This window comes from Colossoma macropomum, unplaced genomic scaffold (assembly GCF_904425465.1).
Source record: "Colossoma macropomum unplaced genomic scaffold, Colossoma_macropomum, whole genome shotgun sequence".
Classification (NCBI taxonomy): domain Eukaryota; kingdom Metazoa; phylum Chordata; class Actinopteri; order Characiformes; family Serrasalmidae; genus Colossoma; species Colossoma macropomum.
The window spans coordinates 68,711-90,884 of record NW_023494854.1 but is presented as its reverse complement, the minus strand read 5'-3'; the positions used below and the strand labels follow the sequence as shown (position 1 = coordinate 90,884).

At 37.5% G+C, this 22,174-nt stretch overlaps 1 protein-coding gene and 2 long non-coding RNA genes across 3 annotated transcripts in view; 1 reads left to right on the top strand and 2 right to left on the bottom strand.

The window, feature by feature from the left end:
• The window catches only part of LOC118800321 (calponin homology domain-containing protein DDB_G0272472-like), a 118,589-nt gene that overhangs the window by 52,026 nt on the left and 44,389 nt on the right, over positions 1 to 22,174 (top strand). The window lies entirely within an intron of this gene.
• LOC118800324 lies at positions 343 to 4,618 on the bottom strand. Its single transcript, XR_005006222.1, has 4 exons — positions 4,574 to 4,618; positions 2,101 to 2,108; positions 945 to 962; positions 343 to 567 (listed from the first exon to the last, which is right to left on the bottom strand). It is a non-coding gene; the product is annotated as an uncharacterized LOC118800324 (long non-coding RNA).
• On the bottom strand, positions 4,748 to 5,757 carry LOC118800323. The gene is made up of 3 exons (XR_005006221.1): positions 5,619 to 5,757; positions 5,048 to 5,110; positions 4,748 to 4,899 (listed from the first exon to the last, which is right to left on the bottom strand). It is a non-coding gene; the product is annotated as an uncharacterized LOC118800323 (long non-coding RNA).

Here is a 22,174-nt window from a genome sequence, read left to right as displayed (position 1 = left end):
AGTAGTCAGGTCTGTCAAATTGTTAAGAATCCAGACCATCTTAAGTGGTTCTACAGTATCGGCCGCCCTCTTTAACAAATATTTACAATATTTAAAATTGTTAACCCTTTAAAACCCTGCTGTGTGCTCGACTGGCCTGCCTGCAGTCCAGATTTGTCTCTATTGAAAATGTTTGGCACATCATGAAGAAGAGAATCAGATACTGACAACAACAGAAAATTACAGCAAACAGTTTCCTCAGTTCCTGAATGATTAAACAGTTTAAAGGAAAGGTGATGTAACACAGTGATAAACATGACTCTGTCCCAATATTTTTCACAGATTCTTGTTTTTATTGCATTTTCCAAAATGTCCCAACTTTTCCGGAAATGGGGTTCATATTAAAAATAATATTTTTAATTATAGAAAAAAAAGATGGTTTTGAGAAAATTGCCCACATTACAACACTGGAATTTAACAGGGTTAACTGTCATTGTGTTTTATTTTGTATCTCCTTTAAAAGTCACCCATAAGCTGAAGAGATTCCTTCATTTTGTTTCAGTCCTCTTCTGTCTATTCTAAGTAACACTGTAGAAGAGAATAAAACAGAGTGAAGATGTGATGATGGTTGGTGTGTCAGTGTGAATCACTGAGAGCTGATATTACTAACAGTAGAGACTCTGCTGATTGTAGCTGATTGAAAAATCTAAACTCAGGTGGAAGAAGAGATTAAAGCAGAGAGTTAGAGCAGGATTTTATAACAGGAGTAAAACTGAACATCTGAACAAATCAACAGTTGTTAGGGTCATGATAAGGGAGTTAATACAGTGATAATACAGAAACAACACTCTAATATTAATATTATATAATACAGAATATATAACATTAACTACTTTATCATTTTCTAATTACAAATTAATAAAACTATTCTCAAATTAATTGAATTAAAAAATCAGTGAACTCACCTCCCGGACGCGGAAATGCTGGAGAGGAGAAACTGATTAGTGAATGAATTTGACCTCCAGAACATTAATTAGATGAGATTTCTGTTTGGATGAGGCTGATTATAAACTGAGCAGCAGTGAAAAACTTTATACTACTCTTATACTACTTTATACTCTACTCAGAGCTCATTGTGTATGTTTTATAATTCACAACTGAACATTACATTTTAGAGACAATAAGCACCAAAATATTTAAGTGTTATAATGAAATTAGTATCCTTTTAGAATCACTGTATCAAAATCCAAACAATCATCTCTATTTCAGTCTGCTGTGCACATCTCCCTCTTCTATTAATCACCTCCTATAAATAGTCTGGAGATGTGAAGCTTGAAGTCATGTGTAAAGAAGGACTGTGGACTAAATGATGCCTCACCAGTCCATCTAGAACTCCTCCACACACTGAAGGAACACAGGTGGAGCTGCTTTGTATTGGAGGAGAATATGAACTGTTAAACTGGAGCACATGAGTAGAAGAGCAGGCTGGAGATGAGAGAGAGCTGCAGACTGAATAAGAGAAGCTGATCATTCTTAAATGAAGTGAATGGAAGTGAAGGAGATGAGAGGATCTCAGTAATCAGGTCTTTCAGAGCTGCTGACTCTTCATTATTTGCTGCTTGTTGTGAGTCACTGATATAGAGACTCATCAAACAGGCAGATAGTGTGTGTGAGTGTGTGTCAGAAGCTCCTGCTGTGTGTGTTCTGGGCTATTTTCAGTCATGGAGGAGAGGAAAACTACAGTAATGAGAGACACTCTAACGATAATGATGTACTGATGATGAACGACTCAAATATTCCATCGTCACATAAGAACAGTGACATCACTCCCAACAGAGCCAGACTGCTTTTATTTGTTGTGTCTTTTTCTCATCAGTGAACTTCACTGTCTCTACATTTCTGCAGTGCAGTGGGATTATGCACAGGAGCATTGTGGGAAGGAAGGAGGGAGATGAAGTCAGCTTCATTCTGAGATCAGAGACTTTGTTCATCTTGTGAAATTTACCTGAAACTCAATATTATGTAGCTGCTTGATGTCTGTATTGAATGTAGTTCATGTGATAAGAGTATAAAATCAGTCACTACCAGCAGAGAAAGAAGTAAACACAGTTATTTACTTACCCCCCATACTGTGGAATAAAAACAGAAGGAAACACAAAGTTAGTCAAATCTCCATGAGAAACACTTTTACAGTTATAATATTTCAGTCTTTTTAACTCTTTATCTCCTTATCAGAATCTCCTTTTCTCATCTGTACTGTAGTTCTTCATCCTTCACTAATGAACTGTCACTCAGTGCTTTCAGTACAACTCCATGAAGACGTTCAGCTAAACAGTGTGTAAACCTACAGCAGAAACTCAACCCTTATAGAAATGACTGGTAACACTTTACAATAAGGTTCCTTAGTAAACTAGTAATTATGCATCAACAACTCATGAACTAATATGGTAATTATGAGTAATGAATAATGTGTTATGCTTCATTACTGATGAACAAAAATGAGAAGGAATTGTTTTTATTCCTGCAGCAGTTAAAATCAGATGAAGTACATTTACAGAATGAACAGACAGATTAACTCATATAATAACTAAGATTAACTGATATATGAACTAAAGATGAACTGATATAATAACTATTATTAACTAATATAGTGTCAATCAGGAACAGATCATGAAGGAACATATGAAATAAATCATTAAGAAACGGTAAATATAAGAAGAGAGTTTTGTGTTCTGAAGCTTCATGAATGAATGAGGATCATGAGCTGAAGGAAAACTAATGAATAAACTGAATGAAAGACTAAAAGATGAATCTCTATTGTAACAGTCAGGAGTCGGAGCTTCAGGAGAGCCTAATGCTCAAACACCATCAACACGTTTTCAGGTTTATGTGGAGAACTGAGAGCTGAAAACAGCTCAAATCAGAGCCGTCAAGCAGCAGGTCAGGCTTTTTTTACTGTGCTGATCATTCTGGGTTCGTTTCCCAAAATCACTTCATTACATGTTTTTAAGAAAGTCGTTAAATAGCGAGTTTTTTCAGAAACACTTCTTCACTAAAGAACCACATAAACTCTCTCTAAATGAACGACTAACAGACCCATCAGTTTCTCACACAGAGCTTCTTTATTAGAGTTTTATGTATAAAATTGTTATGTATTTTTATATATAAAAACTATATATAAACAAATCTAAATAAATTATTTTTAATTAATTCAAAATTACTGTGATTACTTTTGGCCTCATCACAATCAGGAAATAAAATGCACCACCTTTACACTCTTCTTCTTCTTCTTCTTCTTATTATTATTATTATTATTATTATTATTATTATTCATGAATATAGGAATAATATGGAATAAAGAATATTAATTAATTTTGTAATAATTAGTTAATTCTATGTATTACATTTTGATACTTAACTGATTTAGAGTTCAAACTAAAACTTTGCATGAGTTCATTAAATAAATGAAGCTTTTTTCTTGAATGTTTGTTGATGGAAATCCATGATGTGTCCTGTCAGGCTGAAGCTGAGCTGGCTTGAAATAACTCAGCTGTAAAACTGTAGTATTGCTGTGATTTTACAGATGTAGAGAATCTTCACCATCATCACCAGATCTACAGGCTGGAGATCACATTCACTCACATTCCTCACCTTAAACTCTTTAGAAGATTATAAGATTAAGATAAGATCTATATGTTTATTGTTTTATGAATGTTTGCATGAATTTATATGATATTTATATTGAAAATAGGTCTCGATTAGTTTGTATACAATTTCAGTTTGAAATATTGTGTTTTCATCAAACGGTCAGACGGGGGCGCTGGACTTAATACAGCTCCTGGCGGGAGTGGACATCGCTCAAGAGAAATGAGCTGAAGTTCAGGGTCTGAATCGGAGAACTGAGACCCGCCTCTTTATTGGTGAACTCCGCCCCGCGCGCAACGAGTCTGAACAGTGCGCGAGTCCACAGATACGACTACGAGGTGTGAATAAAGATGCGCAGTTTTGGTTTTATCTCCTCACCATGCGCAGCTCAACTCTGAACACGCCCCTTTTTGTGTCTATAGTTTGTGGATCTGCAGCTTTAATTAGTTAGAACAGGATTTTTTGTGAGAGGCTGTCAGCAGCCTGTAGTGACGTCACACATTACATATAATATTTTAATAATTAATATACAGTATATTGTGAGTGTTGCATCAATGATCTGACTGCAGTCTGTAGATTTCACTGGATATTTAATCAGTTTCACTTTTATGTTCCAACTTTTTATTATGTATCTATAAATATTTTCTTTTTGATCTTATAGAAGTTTTTTTTTTAGTTCAGCTGCAGTTGTAAGTTTTCCACTGTGCAGTCATGATGTGGAGGTTTAGAGTCAGAGTGAGAAACAGAGTCACTGTTTTTTCTACTGAAATGCTCCATCTGTCCTTCACTCCACATTAACATCATTTATCCTCTGTATGTTTTACCTCCTTTATCTGAACACAACACCATTCTGAACATCTGTGTTTCTCATTTCTGTCTCTTCATCTTTCATTCTGAGACGCTGATGATGATGATGAGTTTATGTAGAGTGAACTTCTGGAATACTTACTCATCCACACTTCTACTGTACACTCCTCTGTTGTGTCTCCATTGGGTGACCTGACACAGATAATCTCCTGTATCTGATGGGCTGCAGTCCTGATCTGTAAGGAGACGTTTCCTCTCTGCAGCTCCTGAGTGAACAGACTCACTCTGCCCTCGTAGCCCTCCCCTCTGTCACCTGCCCGTTCTCATAGAGACAAACACAGTCCGTCCCCTTAAACCACCTGATCTCCATGGCAACAGCACTGATTTCAGGAGACAGGTGACAGGAGAGAGTGACCGCAGAGGGAGACTGACGCTCTTCATCACGGGGTCCAAAGAGTTTAAACTCATCTGTGTAGAAACACAAACCACCACACACACACACGCACATTAATAGTTGTGTCTCGTGTGTCTCCACAATAAAATAAACTCTCTGATTGAATATTATTTAATGATGTTCACAGTAAAACCTTTTGTAGGTTCTGGAAGTTTAACTTACTGTTTCTTGCAGCCGCCATTTTTATCTCTTTATCTCCTCCTACAGATTCACACTAATACAATCCTACAGAGAGAGAGAGAGAGAGAGAGAGAGAGAGAGAGAGAGAGAGACAGAGAGAGAGAGATTTCCTCACACTTACATACAGAAACACATAAATGATCTCATAATCATAACCATATATAAACTCTATAATGTACTGGTTTTATAGTTGTTTTCTTTTTCACTCAGGTTCGATGTTCACAATGATCAGTGATCCTGATTAGCATGATATCCTACTTTATCCCTTTAATGTCCTCACCAAGAAAAGAATATGGACTTTCATATTTTTTATTTGTTTGGGGCTATAATTAAACAATTGGTGTATTTTTTTTATTATTATTTTTGACCCTACAATTTTTAAAGTATTCACGTCTACCCAATGGTCGAGATGGCACTTTCTGGCGTATATAGTGACTCAAAATGTGCTCTACCAAATGGTTGAGCAGAACATTGAAGGGTTATCCTACTCTGAAGATATTTTCACACTCAGTCTGAAAGAGAGAGAGAGAGAGAAACAATTAACTGCTCTTACCTTTGCTGTTCTTCATACAGTTATATCGCTGCTGTTGGTGAAATATGTCCACATTTAAAAATAAGACCGAGTTTAAACTCTCCACTAATCTCACATGCGACTCTCCACTTCAGCGTCCTGAGTGGAAGAAGCAGCGACTACTTTCACTTTTACCTTCATTCAGTCACTGCCTTTGAGCGCCAGTCTGGGTTGCCAGATTGGTTCAAGGATTTCCAGCACAGCAACTTTTCCAAATCCTCCCAAATATAATTTATCAGAAACAGACAGGTGGGCAGATCTGATCAGATAACTGTGAGAGTGACCAACGAAAAAGCAGGTAAATAAAATATGTTCACAGTTTCCAAACTGACTTGATATCTAATGATGTATATGACAATATTAAAACAAAAACAAACAATATTAATAACAGTGATAACAATGTCATGTGGTTTCTGCTACATATTCAGTAAGAAGTTCATTTTCATACAGTGACAGTTTTTTCTTTCTTTCAAAATATCTCAGTAAAATATCTCAGTAATAATAAAGTGATGATTAAACAGAAAGAGAAAGGACTATTAACTGTTATGTAAAGTCAACAAATGATCATTATACAGAAATCTGATGGAAGTCTGATGGAGTCTCTTTAGACTAAACTCAGTGTTACAGCAGGAATATTCAGAGAGAGGCTCACACACACCTTCATCATCATCATGAAGGAGGTTCTTCATCAGGCAGCCGTGTTCTTCACACAGTCTTTTGGGGAGAAGAGCATTAATGAGTGTTAAACACAGCTCAGCTAACATCACTACTGTTATCACTCTTATCAACACTTTCAGACTCACAATAAAGCTCTGAAATATTTTGTTGATGTTCAGCAAAGTGATAGAAGTAAATGTGGAATCAAAAGCAGAGCATCAGTGAATATTACACTGTAGTTACTGATAACATTATAAAAGCTCTTTCAGTGTCTTATCAGTGTTTGTTTCTAATGCAGAGCACCGCTGACACTAATGTAGGAACATTTTTATTCACTTTACTGTATATTTCTCCTGTCACACCACTGTAATCTGAGTTGGTAAGTTTCTCTAAATGAACAGTTTCATATCAAAAGTAAATATGAGTTTTGTTTATATGTCAACATTTTAGTTATTCAAGAATTTAAAATTGTGGAATTGTCCTTTAAAATACAGAAATAACTCTTAAACTAAGCTGGATGTTTGAAATAAACACTGTCCAACATGGAGGAAACATTTCTGCTCAGCATCCTTCATTTTGGAATCATTGTGCTAAACAGTTGTTCTACACTGAAAGATCTCTGCATGTTCTGAACATTTTCTGTTGATGTTTTTATGAATTTAAGGAGGGCAGCAGGTTCATGTTATCAGGTTTATATTAAATCATGGTTTTGAACACTTGTTTGATATTGTAAAATGTCAGTGTTGGTTTAATCTGGAATTGATTAGTCAGTGCTGAACCTGGTTAATGTTGCTGTTGTACACTTTGGTGGAGGTGCTGTTATCTGTTAACAGCTAAATGAACTCAGTCATCCTGTTTAATCAAAATCTCTTCTCTGAAAAGGAAAGAGTTTTAACCCTTGAACTGCAGGAACTGGTATGTGATCTGCACTTCAGCTCATCTCTCTGCTCACTACTACACAACTTACATATTAACTTCATAGCAGCCTGGATACCACAGCATTAATAATAATACACTTCGTAACTGATAATAAAGCTGCAGTTTAAGAGCTTCAGTGTCCAGAGTGGAGTTGAATGTGACTGCATGTGTTTCAAGTCTGAATGGAGTGAAGAAACAGTTTAGTTCAGTGTGGAAGAGGCTGGAATGGATTTAGAACAACAAAGTAAAGTCTATTTCATTTTTATACATGCAGGGCATATTTGGAGTAAATAAGCAGTTTACTGATGAGTGACTAACATGGTTACTGTGTTTATCATGATCATTTTTCATAAATATACATTTAATGGTACAATCTTCATAATGAAGATAAATGGTTCTTGGCTTGGATGTACAGTCGTAACTGCTATAACACCTTTACATTATGTGGACGTTTGTTAAAAGGTTCTTCACACTCAAATAGCATTTACAACAATGATTCTTCAAAAAAACATCCACTGAAAAGATCAGTGGTTCTTTTAAGGCTCCTCACTTTTTGCCAGCTGTTAGCTGTTGGTAGTTGTTTGCCACTGCAGCTGACATGAAGAGGATGCTCACCCTACTGGCAACTCCTCGGCTGATACTGCTTGCTGGGTTTATAAAGAATCTGCATAAGTCAACAACAATTTGTATTTCAGCAAAACGGCACGATCCTTGCTGCCAGTGGTTAACTCTTCATTTGTTTTTTGCAGGTGAGAAAAAGGGGAGCTGTACCGAATGCTGGATGGTCAGTCGTGAGGGACACATCATCTGTAAATGGCATACAGCCAGCTTTCTCAACCAGGCTTGCTTCTGTGTTTTCAACATACAGCATCAATCTTCAGCACCAAAGAGAAGCTGCATGCACACTGAAATTCATTCAAAGGTTAGGTATTAACACCCGTTTCACATGGAACCATGATTGATGAAACTTGTAAGCTTTTATGTAGTTTAGTCCAGGCCAGTAGTATTAAAATATGTTGAATAAATCAAATTAATTAGAACATATAGACAAAATGCCTCTAATAGTGAGTCCCCATTGTTGCAGTGTGATTTCATATGGTTGCACTAGACCTTGCATTTGGTTCTTGTCTATTGAAGGAGAAACAGCAAGCTCTCTTCCAATCAACCTTCTTAGTTGTTTTCAGGCGTTTAGCTTGCCATTTCTCAATCAATGAAGGAAGTGCTGAGTCCAGTGCAGCCATGTGACATCACTCTCTCAAAGTGCACTCCAATGGCAGTCTACTAGTAATAGGATTTAGTTTTAATAATGAGTTACACTAGTAACTGCTTAAAAAGTAAAAGTAGTCATAGCTGTTGTAACATGTTGGGAGATGAGACGGAAGGATATGTGTGTGGGCTAGCAGTTTTATTGTTGTCCATGGAGAAAGTAGCAAAGAAAGAACCAGAAACAAAAGAAAAATGAGGAAAGCACTAAAGAAACGAAAAACACCAACCAAGGAACAGACCAAACCAAGGGGAATAATAGGCAAAAGAGCACCTGAGAAACACCTGGGGCTAACAAGAGGGTGGGGCTAAAGACTACACCCAGGTGGGACAGACGACTGAGGAGGAGACAGACCAAAACATCTAAAGCACATGGAACAAGATACAGACGGGAAGATAAAGGTGGACACAGACAGAAACAAGGAAGGATAAAGAAGGAAAGCAGAATATACAGCTGTAGACTGCTGTACAAAGATTGATGTCAAAGTTCATGTTTATGCTGACATGCCATCCAAAGACAGCACGCTTTAAAAATATATATTTTTTATATGGGTAATTTTAATTTGCTGTTCATTTTCATGCCTAGATGCTTTTCTTTGTTGAAATTACATTTTCTGATGTGAAACATGTGCATGGGTTTGCAAACTGGAGTCATCAAGACTTTATTTACAATAAAACAAGATAAACTGCAAGATATTCTGCTTTTTTCTCTTTTTTAAGTCACATGATTTAAATTGCCATGTCAACTGTTCACTGGAATAATGAACTCTTTCATGCATGTTATGTTTCTGAAAAGATTAAGAAGCAGTAAAAACATAATGTTTTTTATCAGTACAGAAAAAAATCTGTAGCCATACCTGTCAGGAAAGTTAGTGCACCCCTCATCAAAAAAGGTAATGGACTGTTAATTTCTAGCAGCATTATACTGTAAATGTACTAAATTACAGTTATATCCTGTTTTTTGTAAAATAAGCCATTATACCGTACATTTTTACAACAGTAGGATACCGTTAATTTAATTTAATTTTACTGTTTTTTACAGTGATTTTTTTTACAGTGTGTGGTGTGACCTCCCCTTGACCATTACAAAGCAGGGCAGTGTGATTTGGAGGATCAGTAAAAGAATCAGCTGAATTACAGTAGAAAAGGAAAATGAATGTTCAGCACAAACTCTAATGAACACCCAGACAGAACAGTAGACTGTGGTGGGAGTGAAAAGCTCTTATGTGAGTCTCTGTGTTATTTGTAGCTGACATGATGAGGGTGAGTGTGTGAGTAAGTAGATCTGTCACACAGTGTTGAAGAAACACATCAGATAATGAGCTCATTTAGAAGATCAATCTACTTACATGGTGAGTTCAGAATGACTTGTCACACAAACATGAGTTAGAAGAAGTGAATGGAAGTGAAGGAGATGAGAGGATCTCAGTAATCAGGTCTTTCAGAGCTGCTGACTCTTCATTATTTGCTGCTTGTTGTGAGTCACTGATATAGAGACTCATCAAACAGGCCGATAGTGTGTGTGAGTGTGTGTCAGAAGCTCCTGCTGTGTGTGTTCTGGGCTATTTTCAGTAATGGAGGAGAGGAAAACTACAGTAATGAGAGACACTCTAATGATAATGATGTACTGATGATGAACGACTCAAATATTCCATCATCACATAAGAACAGTGACATCACTCCCAACAGAGCCAGACTGCTTTTATTTGTTGTGTCTTTTTCTCATCAGTGAACTTCACTGTCTCTACATTTCTGCAGTGCAGTGGGATTATGCACAGGAGCATTGTGGGAAGGAAGGAGGGAGATGAAGTCAAAAGCTTTCATTTGTTTACCGTGTGGGGAAACTTTTAGCTCCAACATGAAGCCACTGAGTTTTCTGCTGCGCCACCTCTGCTCTCCCCAAACGCCCTTCTCTTCCGCTCTCTCGCCCCTCCCTCTCCCTTGTTTACTTCTTATGTGAACTCCTACACAGGAGAGTGACACTCTTTTTGTAGGATACGCGGGAAAAGCTCATTAATATTCATCACTATTGAAGACCGTTTGGAACAAAACATGTTTAAACACGGCCGTTAACATGTTACTAAGCCTATATGAACATAACCCTTCATTTTATTTGAATTATTAATGATACAGTAAGTGGAGCTCTTAGCTTTCATGGCTACGCTGAGCCGAACTTATCAGACGTCTGAGTCCTGCCAGACTACAAGACACGCCCACTCGGTTTTTCGCCTGCTTTTTCAAGATAGTGCAGCATACTGAGATAAGTTAAGGGTTTTTATAGATGACTGTGTGCTAAATACCTCCTGCTTCCATCCCTCAGTTTAACATGTTTTTACCAAAGTAGACTGATCATATTGTAATGTGTGGGGTTCTCAAAAGGAGCAACATTGTTTGTAATTAAGCAGAAGTGCACCTGATGCTTGTCTCAGCATGTCTCAGTCGTTACACCACTGATTATTTAAAAGTGTGTTCCTGCTTTGTAATGAAATCCTGCAACAACACTGTGTCAGAGAAGTTTAACTTTTACTGAATTAACTCAAAAGTGCAGCAGATATATTTCGTATTGTTTGGGTCAGTTAGCTGACAAATTAACATTATAAAACGGGTAGTTCTGGTCCTAAAATCTGATCTGCGTTCAAAGCCGTTCTGGTTCTGCTATGTTTTCATTACAGCACAGTCCCACTTTTGCTACTCAGGCTTTAGTAGAAAGTGTTTGTAAAGAAGCCGTTTGTTGAGTTCCTCTTTAGAGTCTAATGAGCATGTCTGCTATACACCATACACTGATTTAATATAGTTAATAAACAAGCATTTATAGTTTAAAGACTGAATGCTTTTATTTTAATTGACTGAATAAATATTCTAAATATATTCCCCTAAATATATAATAAGTAACTGTATTCTGAATGCTGCCTTCTCAAAATGTAACATGGACTGAATACAGATACTTCATTTCTGTATTCTGAATAGTTTTCCGCTACATCCCAACCCCGTTTGCAGATCATTGCACATCATGAATACATTCCTGAGGTGCTTCTGTAAGTTTTCATTCCAAACAAGCAGAATCTTCTGATTCTACTTGTTTATTCAACTGAACTCAGTCAAACAACTAAGCATGTTTGAGCTTCTGCTTTGTTGGAACGAAAACCTGCAGCCACACCGGCCCTTTGCAGAGAAGACTGGACACTCCACCACTTTGGTTCATTTTCAGTCATTTGTGATTTTATTTGTACACACACACAGACACACACACACACACACACACACACCCACACACACACATCACAGCAGATTCATTGATAAACCCAAAGGTGATGTTTATGTAGATTGAGTGGAAATAGAGTTCTGTTGTGAATATAGAGTTCTGTTGTGTGAGAAGCTGAAGTTTTAGTGATTTAATTCAGTTCATTTTCAGCTTCATACTGTACTGATGCTGTACAATCTATATGCTTAAATCAGCAAAGTACTAAACAATCTTACCACTAAAAATGTTCATTGTTGGGAGAGTAATTTGCATATACAAATATATTTTTTTACATTCACAAAACAATTTAATATCATCATATCTACAGTGCAGATTATTAATCATCTTTAATAATCATTCAGCACTCCTGCTCTCTCTCCTCTTCTCTGTGTGATTCTCCCTGAACAGCTAATATCTGATTATCACACTCAGCTGCTTTCCATGCTGCACCTTGATCAAACTGAACAAGCTCAGGCATCAGCTGCTGTTTCCAGCCAGAGGCTGCATGAAGCTCTACATGCTCCATGTAATGCAGCAGCGACTGGAGCTGCTCACAGAACCTCCATTTCTAAGGTGCTGCTCCACATTCACTGCAGTTCTAAGAGCTGATCCTGAATCAGTGATTAAAGGCAGTAAGTGAAGCAGTCTGATCTCTGCTCTCTCTGCATTTGAAAGTACTTAAGACTATTTGGGTTTGTAAACTATATTTGTATTCAAACAAAATTAAGAAATCAAGGCTAAGTATTCACATATTAAAAAAATTGCATGTCATGTAACCTAAAAATTTATTAAAAATCAACATTATGGCAAACAGACTAAAGGCCACAGACTTTGAGGTGGGTGTAGATATTTTAGATTTTCCATTTTTTTTACTGATTCTGTATTGATAATATTGTTATAAAGAACTTTATGTAATGTAATATATCTTGAGGTATGTTCTGTATCAAACATTTTCAGTTATATGTACCCAAAATGGGTAATGGATTCAAACTGTAACACTCAAACTTAAACCATACACTGACTTTTATCATATAAATATTTGTTTTTACTGAGTTAAAGGGTAAATTGATTTTAATTTAAAAAGATGTAAACTGAACAAAATGTTTTGATATAATTTCAATATGTGTATCGAGTCTCACTGCTGAGGGAAAAACTCACTCATTCTGTGCTCCCCTTCTTTATCAGCTGCTACTGTTTGTTAAATCAGTGCATCTGCTATGAAAGTCAGTTAGGAGCTCTCACTGATCTGACCAATTGATTATAACTGGATCTCTGTCCGTCCACCAAAAGAGCAGCTGTGTTAACTTGCTAAACAGTCCTCTAGTGTCCTCCTGATGATCATCTCCTCCTGCTGTGATTCCCTCTCTGACTCCCTCTCTGAGTCTCCATCTCAGTGTTTCTATCTCTGTCTCCTTTTCATCCATCCTACAATCAAAATCTTTCTGTTTCTTTGTAATGACTTCCCAGATTCTCTGTTGGAGTTCAGGCAGGATGATGTTCATGAGGTTCCTCTGTGCCTCCATCTTGGCCTCTCTTTCATACGTCTCCCTGATCTCCTCCATCTCCTGTCTGTGTCTCTCCTCTATCTCTCTCCTCTCCTTTTGAGTCTCTTCTTTCAGTCTCTCCAGCTCCAACTGAACCTCATTCCTTCGCTGAATCACTCTCTCCAGCTCTCTCTCCAGCTCTACCTTTCTCTTCTCATCTCTTTCCTCTTTTAACTCTCTCTCTAGTTTAGTTATTCGCTTCTCATGCTGAGTTATTTGTTCATGACATTTAGCTTCAAATTCTTCAAACTTCATTGTAATCTCCTGGACACATCTCTCCAGTTTCTCTCTAGTTTCTCTTTCTTGTCTCTCTCTCATCTCCTCTCTTTCTCTCACAATTCTTTTCTCTATCTCTCTGATCTGAGATTGTGTCTCCAGGTAGATCTCACTTCTGTAGAATTTCTCTCTGTTTCCTTCCACCATCTTCTCTATCTTCTCCAGCAGCTCTGAGGTTTGAGAACCATCTCCACTCTCCTTAACGCTGAGACAGTGAAACCTGTTCCCACATTTCTCTACAAGTCTCTGGACCTCCTGGTTTCCTGACTGGACAAACTCTTCAATGTTCTTCTCTTGGACTTCATCAGTAACAGTGAAAAGGATCATGGTGTTCCTCCAACATCCCTCTCCAAAAATCTCCTCCATTTTCTCCAGCATGCCTCTCTCCTCTCCTGTAGACTGCTTCACTGGTATGACTAGGAGGAAAGCGTGGGGTCCTGGGGCAGACAGACGGATACAGAGTCCCACGTCCTCTCTCAGCTCCTCCAGAGAGAGTCCAGGACAGAACCAGTCAGGAGTGTCCACCACAGTCACCTGCCTCCCAGCCACCTCCCCCTGTCTGCTCTCACTCGGCTGCCTCACTGTAGACGCTCCAGCCTGGCTCCTCTCCTCTCTGCCCAGGATGGTGTTTCCTGCTGCTCTCTTCCCACATCCAGTCCCCCCCAGCAGCACCAGCCTGAGCTCTGCTACAGGAACTGACTCTGGAGAGGCTGAACTAGAGGATTCTCCACTCACTGTGAATGAGGAAATGAGGAATTTAACATAAAATGTTTAACTGCATCTTTGTTATTGTGCTATTCCATTCAATTTTCATGATGCCACATCAAATACTAATAATTTACTGTTTGTAGAACATCCATCCAGTTAAGTGAGTCTCTACACTCAGTATAAAACAGCAGGAAGCATCTCCTTAAAATTTATTTGCCTGTACAAAGTGTATGTTTACATATTTAATCTGTGAAATATATTTTGTTGGGAGATTGTGGTAAATGAGTACTGTAATTCTTATTCTACACATTTAAACATTCAATATTAAATCTGTTATAGACATTAATCAGACTTTTTTTTCTTTCTTTGTGTGTTTTGCATCTTCTGAATTATCTTATCTGACTCACAAATCACTCACTTAGTGGAGGCTCAAATTCTTTGCTGTTTCTCCTCCTGGCTGGAGCTGCTGAGTCTGGATCTGTTCTCTCCTGCAGCTGCTTGTTTCTCTCCTCTAGAAGTCTGTCTTTCTCCTCAACCTGCTTGTCTCTTTCCATTAGCTGTGTGTTTCTCTCACTTAGAAGTTTCTCCTTCTCTTCAAGCTGTTTGTCTTTTTCACTCACTTCAGTTTTCTGTTGTTCCAGTAGGATCATCATCTCCTGTAGTTTGCTGCTCTTGTCCTGCAGTTCCTTTCTCAGAGTCTCCAGCTGCTTTTTACTGCTTTCCTCCTCTTTCACTGTGACCTCCAGTAGAGTCTCTTTCTCTCTCAGCAGTTTGATCTGATTCTCCAGTTGTGAGTCTTTATCTTTAAGCTGTTTATTAACACTTTCTAATCTTTCATTAGTTTCCTTTAATAATGAATCTCTCTTATCAACAATAGTCTCTAAATGTTCTTTAATAATCGTGTTTTTATCTTTCAGTTCTTGTTTTGTCTCCTTTAATTCTTCATCTTTCTCCACAAGTCTTTTCTCCATTTCTCCCATTTGTATTCTATGATTCTCTACTGTCTTTGTTGTTTGTCTCAGTTCATCTTGTGTCTCTGTGAGAAGTTTATCTTTCTCTTCTAAAATCTTCTCCTTCATCTGAAGTGTTGTTGTATTTTCTGTCAGAAGTCTGTCTTTCTCCTCCACTTGTTTTTCTCTCTCAGTTAAAATGTGAGAGACTTTCTGCATTCACAGTTTGCCAAGCTGACAGATACACAGAACTGAGATTGAACAGCAGAGTGAGTGAGTTTATTATCTGGTAAGGAAACATGAAAGTGGAGGAGATTTTATGTCTCTGTTAGGAAAGCCAAGAAAAAAATCAACTGAAATAATAAGAGGTGAATATAATAATGAGGCAAGTAGTGGGGATTAGTAGATATTAATTAATAACAGTTAAAAACTATTACCATTCAAATGTTTGGACACACTAGACACACTTTTTCTCAGAGAATAGTTATTTTTCACTATTTTCCACATTTTAGAATTATAGTTAAAACATCAAAACTGTAAATTAATACATACAATCATGCAGAGAGCAAAAATAGTGTACAGCATATAAAAATATCACATATTTTACATTCTTTTAGAAATCAGCCCCTCAGTCTTGATGCAGCTTCACACACATTCACTCTCAACCACCAGAGACACTTTTTCAGCAGAATTGCCGGCTGCACATTTAGTGCTGAAAGACATTCTTTTCATACATATACATTAATGTGATTAATTCATATTTGAGCAACAGCCTTTAGATACACACACACACACACACACACACACTCACACATTATCTAAACCGCTTATCCTTCTGGGTCACGGGGGTTGCTGGAGCCTATCCCAGCGGTCATTGGCCAGAAGCACATAAATAAAAATGACAGAAAATGCTTATTTGGATAGGTGTGTCCAAACTTTCAACTGGTCATGTGTGTTAATATGTTATTTAATTATGATGTACTATATATATATATATATATATATATATATATATATATATATATATATATATATATATATATTAGGATGTATTAGAATGTATTTATTAAATACCGTTATAAGTTAATTGCAGTCATTAGTATAGTAAATAAAGAGTCTGACTGTTAAACATGTAAACTCACCAGCCATCAGTGTTTCAGTTTCACTCTGTAGGTCTGAATTCTGTTGTGCTGAAATGATAAAGACAGAATATTAATTTATCAGTCAGATATTTTACAATCAGTCTGTGTCTTAAATTCTTACCTGTGTGTTTCAGTTGTTGTTCTTTCTCTTCTAACTCTTTCTGCTGACAGGTGAGTTCAGTTTTCTGTTGTTCCAGTAGGATCATCATCTCCTGTAGTTTGCTGCTCTTGTCCTGCAGCTCCTTTCTCAGAGTCTCCAGCTGCTTTTTACTGCTTTCCACCTCTTTCACTGTGATCTCCAGTAGAGTCTCTTTCTCTCTCAGCAGTTCATTCTTCTCATCTATTGTTTTATTTTTGTTCTCTATTGTTTTTGTATGTTTTTCTAATTCAGTGTCTTTTTGTTCAAGTTGTTTGTTTTTCTCTTCTAAAGTCTTTTTTCTCTCTTCTAATTGCTTTTCTTTTTCTTTCTCCATCTCTAAGAGGTTTAGTTTCAGTGTTTCTATCTCTCTCTCTTGTTCATTCATCTCTCTATCAAACTCTCTCTGTCTGTTTGTTATAACAGTCTGAGTAATGAGTTCAGGCAGCTTCCTGATGAAGTGTGTATCTGCTTTTACCGCATTCTTCTCTCTGATCTCCATCTCCAGTCTGAGCTTCTTCACCATCATCCTCCTCTCCTCCTGCATCCTCTTCAGCTCCTCTTCAGCCTCCTTCATCTGCTCATCTTCTCTCTCCACTTCTCTCTCCAGCTCTCTCCTCTTCTCCTCATTTCTCTCCTCTGATAACTTTCGCTTACATTCATCTTTTTGTTTTTCATGCTGTTTAATTCTCTACTTTATCTTTTTAACTGCTTCCTCTGAGCTCCTCAAATCATCCACAACAGCTCTCATCTTTCCTCTGATCTCCTCTTCCTCTCTTTGTCTCATCTCCACTCTTTCTCTCACTCTTCTTTCCCGCATCTCTCTGATCTCCAGACTGATCTCTCTGATGGTCTCTTTCTCTTTTAGTTCTTCTTCTTTACTGTGTGTTTGTTTGGCTGTGTTCTCCAGTTCAGTCTCAGCTCTCTTCAGCTTTTTCTCCTCTGCTTTGTTTTCTTCAGTTAAGCTCATTAAGTTCTTCAGTACAGAAAGACTCTCCTCTTTTAATTCTGAAATGATGATTTAGATTCAGATGATTTAGATTATTTTGTATTTTGTCACATTTGGGGTTTTTACAAACCAAAAATAAAGACAAACCATATCAAATATAACACGTGTTACAATGTGACACTCACATTATACTGTATATTTTTAAATGGAATACAATTTACAAAATAAAGAAAATTAATGATTGTGGTTTGCTATTCAAACTGTCTTTGTATTTGGGTGTTTATCACATTTCTCTGATGTTATTCAGTCAGTACGAATGATGAATATTTTGCTTGTTTTGTTTATAAACAAGCATTAAAACTGGTAACACTTGCATACTAGCTCTGCGCTTTCTTTCAATTTTACTCATGAATCTGAATGACCTCTTAATGAATACCAGTCACAGACTCTGCATCCAGCTGTCTAAGTACATGATGACAAGGGAAACGTTAAGAAAAAAGCGTTTACAAATAAACAAATATGAACATCCATCCATCCAACATTCCCTCCATAATAAGAGAAAGAAACAGAGAAATCTCTGAGAATCTAAACTCACATCTGCATCTACATCTCCTGCCACAAAACAGCCTGCAGCTCTAACAAACACTGATCTTCAGGTAAAGAGCCTTTAGACCCGACTCACTGAAGATTTACTGAATGTCCAGATAAACACAGATGACCATCTCAAACACACTGTATCAAACTCTGAACTCACAGCTCTGTTCACTCAAATAACACACATCACAGACAGACACCATTCAGCTCTTCATATCTGAAAGGACTCCACAAACACCAAAACATCATTACAGAGAAAATTTTTAGATTTACTAATTTACAGTCATATGCAAAAGTTTGAGGACCCCTAATTAAATTATGTGTTTTGTTGATTTTCTATGTGGAAATAAGTTCAGTGAACACACATACACATGGCATTTTTCTGCCAATTTAGTGCATAACTTCTACATATTCACTGAGTGTAATATTTTGGGGGAAAATCCAAATCAATTTAATGTTAATTTCAGTAAACACACAGTAAATGTGCATTACATACAGTAAATGTGCAGAAAAGTGTTCTAATTGCACTATTGTTTATAATTGCACTATTTATACCCACAGACCTTAATCTGTATGTGCCTTATGTCAGTTTACTGTTAATTTATACTTTTTTAATTATTATTCTATTTTTCTAAAATTTGTGTTTTTTTAATTTTTATTTTTTTTATGATTAGTGTTTATTTAGTGTCTATTTAAATTCACACTTTTCCTGTTTACAGTCTATTTAATGTTATCGCTACACCATGGGGTCTGAGACTAACACAATTTCAATACTCTGTATGTCCTGTACATATTGTAGTATTGAAAATAAAAGCTGACTTGACTTGACTTGACTTGATGAGGTTATGATCTATTTAAACTTAAGGAATCATCATTTACAGTGCATTTTCTATTGGAATGGGTCTGTCTCAAACACTAAACCCTAAATTTACACATGGGAAAATAAAGTTTTTTTTTTAAATGTTTTTAACTTTAAAGATTTGAAAGTTTAATTTATAGATAAAAAAAATATTAATTATAAAATTCTGTCCTATGTTTTCATGTCACTACTGGAACACAAAGTTTTTAGTCCAATTGTGGAGCCTAAATTTAGCCACACCCCTGCATTTTACAGCAGGAAGTGAGACTGCATCCCTGACCCTCATGGCCACATGGTGAGCAGTCAGACCCCACTGTTTTGAAATAAATGTATCCCAAACTCTGAAAATCAGTGTGTGAAATTAAGAAAGGTCATTAGTGAAAAGCATTTTTTCTACAATTAAGTAAACTTTTTTACATTATTATAATATTATTTGTATTTTATATAAAAACAGTATTAAATAAAACAAAATAAATAAATAAATGAATAAACAAATAAATAAATAAATAAATAGTGTCACTCAAAGCAAAAGGAGTTTAGTCTAAATTCCAAGTCAGTAAAAAGTCTGAAATGGGTTTTAACTCTGACTTTGAACCGATTCAGTGTAATGATTCATATAGAGGAGAAACAGTTAATCTCTCTTTAAAATGAATCACACAGACGGTTCAGTATCATTTCTCTTTAATATAAATTGCTCAATATAATGATGTATTGATGTAAAACCTCAGTAAAAGCTGTAAAACCTCATAAATCTATAAAACTCACAAGCAGTCTCATCTACACATCATACCAACATAACCTCAAAAACACACACGCTTACAAAAATAAACATGGTCATTCTCACCGGTCAGCAGATATACAGATATATTCTATATAGAACCATGAACATTCAAAGAGCCCTTTACAGGATTAAAACTTTCTCTGCATCATCAAAGATTCTTCAGATTGATGGAGAACGTGCCGTTCTTGGTTCTATTTATGATCTTTTTGAAAAGCGTTCTTTACAGCACCAAAAAAAGCTTCTTTTACTGTTGCATCCAGCTGTTATGTCACGCTTGTATACAATAGAGGAACACTTTTAGGTGCTATGAGGAAAACTTTTCAAAGAGGTTCTATACAGAACCATAAACAACACATTCCACATCAATCTGAAGAACCATTGATGATGCAAAGAAACCTTTAATCCTGCAAAATGTTGAATGTTCATGGTTCTATACAGAACCATAGTCTTTACTAAAGAACCTGTGAAGAACAATGTCACGTGGTTTCTGCTACATATTCAGTAAAGAAGTTCAGTTTTATTTTTTATTACAGTGACAGTTTTTTCTTTCTTTCTCTTTCAAAATATCTCAGTTAAATGTCTCAGTAATAATAAAGTGATGATAATTAAAAACACTGTAAACAGTTGCTGTCACGCATTCGGCAAGCTGTCAAAGGAAAACAGACTCCATCTCCCAGAATCCCACAGGAGATCACGTCACTGCACAACTTCCTTCAGAGTTGGAGGAAGACACGGACTCCATTACCCAGAGTTCTAGGGGAACTCACGTGATCTCTGACTCACAGACGCGCTCTTATCCGAGATCTCAATCCTCTGAATACTAATATGTAGCTCCTGTGTATTTTGTCATATGACTCATGTTGTTTAGTTTAAAAGCCCGGGCTTTAGGTAGGATAGTTGCGAAGTATTGTTTCCTTGTGAACTACTGAGCGTTTGTATTCCGATTACCGATATTCTGTTTTTGACCACTGCCTTTTTGCCTAACCCTTCTGATACTTTTGCCCGTCTTAACTGATCTGTTAACCCTTTTGCCTGTTATTTGGATTACGTTTTTGCCTTGCCCTCACTGGTTTGTTCACTTGGTGTTATGCTCACCTTTCTTTTGTGTTTTTTGAACTTGACCCACGCCTGTTACTCGACCACGTCTTGGCCGTGTGTGATTAAAACTGCTGTTATCCTTTTAATTCGCGAGCGTCTGGTTTCTGTCAACGTGTTACAGAATACTTCGCCTCCCATGCAGACGGCGGATCTGGAAGCCTTACAAAAGGCTCTGAACGAGCAGGGACAACTCCTGGGTCGCCATCAGCAGGTTCTGACTGGAGTGACTCACTCCTTAGTCATTAACTCACCGACAGGCAGAACAACAAGCACAGCTGGCTCAACTTGTTGCTAGCGTGCAGGGATTGACGGGCCAGCTCCAAACCATGAGCCTCACGGAACCTGCAGTCAGCCCTGATCTACCCACGACAGCAGCCGCTTCAACTACCGCGGTTTTTCCAGTTAGTAAACCAGATAAGTGTCGCCAGTTTCTGCTCCAGTGTTCCGTTTAATTCCCCTGCCAGCTCCGACCAAGCCAAAATCTCTTTCATTGTGTCTCGTTTAGCGGATAAAGCTTTAGAATGGGCCACAGCCAGTTGGACCCATATTCAGCGTTTATCCTATAATCAATTTCTTAGAGAATTCAAAACTGTGTTTGATCACCCCTACGAGGGTAAGGTCAGCGGAGAGTTATTGTCTAGATTACGTCAGGGGAATCGTTCAGTGGTGGACTATTCGCTAGAGTTTCGTACTCTTGCAGCGAACAGTGGCTGGAATGAGGCGGCTCTCCTTGTGACGTTTCGCCAAGGATTGAATGCAGAGATCATTAATGAGCTAGCCACCAAAGATGATGACTTGACTCTCGATCAACTGATAAATCTGGCTATCAAGTTCGATCATCTTCTGACTCACAGAAGCAAAACCAAGTTGGTGAAAAGCCTTGGAAGGACACTTCCTCGAGTCAGCCCTGAGCATGGGGAACCAACCGAACCCATGCTGTGTGATTCCTCTCGGCTCACAGGAAGAGAGGCTACGCCGTTTAACCAACCAGCTGTGTGCTTTATATTGTGGCAAGGCGGGACAGCAAGTTCGCGAGTGCCGCGCCAGACCACAAAAAAGCAAGGCGCAGACCCCTGGACAGGGGGTGAGTGTGCCCACAAAGGGGTTGGTTTCAAAATCATTCATGTTACCTGTTTTCGTATACTTTCATCCCCATTCTCATTTCAGCTTTAATCGATTCCGGGGCAGAAGGAAACTTCATTCATGCCAGGCTCGTAGAGGAACTTCAGGTTCCAGTGGAAAATCTCCAGAGTGTGCTGAGGGTGGCCGCACTAGATGGAGGACCTGTTGGAATGGGGACCATATCCAAGGTCACAGCACCCCTGGATTTACAGACTAGTGCCCTTCATAAAGAGACTTTGTCATTTCTAGTCCTCGAACAATCCGAATTTGAGTTAATCTTAGGACTCCCTTGGTTAGAGA